Source organism: Gossypium hirsutum, chromosome A02 (assembly GCF_007990345.1).
Source record: "Gossypium hirsutum isolate 1008001.06 chromosome A02, Gossypium_hirsutum_v2.1, whole genome shotgun sequence".
In the NCBI taxonomy this organism is placed as follows: Eukaryota; Viridiplantae; Streptophyta; class Magnoliopsida; order Malvales; family Malvaceae; genus Gossypium; species Gossypium hirsutum.
The window spans coordinates 35,361,127-35,364,012 of NC_053425.1; the positions used below are offsets into that span (position 1 = coordinate 35,361,127).

A 2,886-nucleotide genomic window follows, 5' to 3' on the forward strand; every position below is an offset into this window, starting at 1 on the left:
CTTTGTCTCCAACCTTAAGTTGATTTGGTAAAACATTGAGTCCATCATGGCGTGGTTTTGGTTTATCATGTGTTCTCGATTTCTGTGTCTGTCATTCATTTAGTTCCTCGATCTGTAGCCTTTGCTCTTCATAGATGTGTCCTTTGTTGTTACTTGAACATGACTCATTTATGCTCTTCAAACGTGTTTCTTGCAAAGAAGGTTGCATCACATGATCAGTATTAGTAGCATGATTTATACAACCACCCTCAATATTTGATGTGTTACTTGAATTACGAGCTTGAAGAGTGATTGTTTCATCACCCACACGAAGTGTGAGTTTACCTATACCAACATCAATAATAGTTCTAGCAGTTGCTAAAAGGGTCGTCCTAAAATCAAAGGCATGTCACTATCCTCTTCCATGTCTAGAATAACAAAATCAATTGAGAATATAAATTTATCGATTCTGACAAGTACGTCTTCAATGATACCCTATAAAATCTAATGGTTTTATCTGCTAACTGAATGCTCATCCTAGTTTGTTTGGGTTTCCCAAGACCTAGTTGTTTAAATATTTTATAGGGCATGACATTAATGCTCGCCCCTAAATCTACCAATGCATTATTAACATCTAAACTACCAATTAAACAAGGAATCACAAAACTCCCAGGATCTTTCAATTTGTTGGGTAGCTTATTCTGTAGAATGGCTGAGCACACTGCACTTAACTCCACATGCGACGTATCATCCAACTTACACTTATTTGCTAAAAGCTCATTTAAAAATTTAACTGCGTTTGGCATCTGCGAAAGAGCTTCAATAAATGATAAGTTAATATGTAATGTCTTTAATAATTTAAAGAATTTACCAAATTGTTCGTCTGTGTGGTCTTTCCTTGTCGCATTGGGATATGGTGCACGAGGTTTATATTCTCTACTTACCAATTTTTGCTCACTGTGGTCCACCTCATCTTTACCTTTACTTACCACAAATCCGTGTTTCGGTTCTGGTTCAGGTTCAACTAACCCTTCTTCATCTTGAATAGTAATTGCATTAAGCTACTCCCTTGGGTTATTTTCAGTATTACTTGGCAAGCTACCTTGTGGTCATTCGGAAATCATCTTTCCCAACTGGCCTATTTGATTCTCGAGCCCTTGAATTGATGTTTGCTGATTTTTAAGAGCTGTCTCGGTGTTTTGGAAATTTGTTTTAGATACCGCTATGAATTCTGTTAGCATCTCCTCAAGGTTCGGTTTCTTTTCCTATTGGTAAGGTGGTTGTTGAAAACCCAGAGGATATTGTGGCCTTTGATTTCCTTGACCACCCTAAGAGAAATTGGGATGGTTCCTCTAACCTGCATTATAAGTGTTACTATATGGGTTATTTTGAGGTCTAGAGTTATTACCCATATAGTGGACTTGTTCCTCCTCGGTGCCAGGGTTGAAGGATGGATAATCTGGGTTGTGCATTCCTCTATTTGAATCACACCTCATCACTGAATGTACCTGAGTAAAACCATATAAACCATCAATCTTTTTATTTAAAAGTTCTACCAGGTTTGATAGCATAGTGACCGCGTCGAGGTTGAAAACACCTGCTGCTTTTGTCGGCTTTGTTCTCATGACTTTCTACTGATAGTTATTCAGTGACATCTCTTCAATAAATTCATGAGCCTCTTCAGGTGTTTTGTTGTTTAAAGTTCCACCGGCGGCTGTGTCGATAAGTTGCCTTGTTGAGGGGTTCACACTGTTGTAAAAAGTCTGAACCTGTAACCATAAAGGTAACCCATGGTGAGGGCAACTTCTCAATAGGTCCTTGTATCTCTCCCATGCATCATAAAGAGTTTCTAGATCCATCTGCACAAAAGAAGAAATATCATTCCTTAATTTAGCTATTTTAACTGGCGGAAAATATTTTAGTAAAAATTTTTCGGTCATTTGTTCCCAAGTAGTGATTGACCCTCATGGTAATGAGTTTAACCACTGTTTAGCTTTGTTCCTCAATGAGAATAGGAACAACTGAAGGCGAATGGCATAATCAGCAATGCCATTGATCTTAAAAGTGTCGCAAAATTCCAGAAAATTCGCTAAATGAGAGCTTGGATCCTCGTCTTGCAAACCATCAAACTGAACAAACTGTTGTATCATTTGAATCGTGTTAGGTTTCAGTTTAAAATTATTTGCAGCAATAGCAGGTCTAACTATACTCGATTCAGCTCTTGTTAAAGTAGGTTTAGCATAATCATACATAGTACGAGGAGCAGGATCCTGGTTTACTGGGTTCGCAATAGCCACAAGAGGTAGCGGATTATTTTGATTATCAGCCATCTCCTCGATTGTGGTTTGAATATCGTCTTCTTGCCCTTCCTCTATGTATCGTAGGCTTTTCCTTATCTCTCTTCGGTTTCTGCGAGCTGTGCTTTCAATTTCACTATAAAAAAGTAGAGGTCCTGGCGGGTTTTTTCTAGTCATAAACTATAAAACCTGCTAGAAGTAAATAAAAGAAAATTTAGTAATTTAAGCAAAAATTAAATTAAATTGCAATAAAAAATAAAAAGATGGCTAAAGTAATAAAAATTAAGTGTTCCTAATATTTTAATCCCTGGCAACGGCGCCAAAAACTTGATGGTCGTGAAGCTAACTATAAATTTGACTAAGGTAAGCGCACCTATTGAATAGTAGTATAGCTCTGGTGAGACCGGAAATATCGTATCCACGAGGATTAAAAGTACTAGTAATTACTATCTTTTTATTATCTAGCCTAAGAATTTAAAGTGTGTTTTTAAACTAAAACTATTTATCTAATTAACTAAGATTATGACAAAGATGAAGTTTGGGAAATACTTTAGGAAAAACCAATGGAGAAGACAATACCCAAGGAAGAATCCACCTAAACTTCACTTAT

The 2,886-nt window shown here is 36.8% G+C and overlaps 1 non-coding gene across 1 annotated transcript; it reads left to right on the forward strand.

Moving 5' to 3' along the window:
- The first annotated feature begins 1,764 nt into the window (after positions 1-1,764).
- LOC121216434 (small nucleolar RNA R71) lies at positions 1,765-1,871 on the forward strand. Its single transcript, XR_005912619.1, has one exon. It is a non-coding gene; the product is annotated as a small nucleolar RNA R71 (small nucleolar RNA).
- The last annotated feature ends 1,015 nt before the right edge of the window (positions 1,872-2,886 follow it).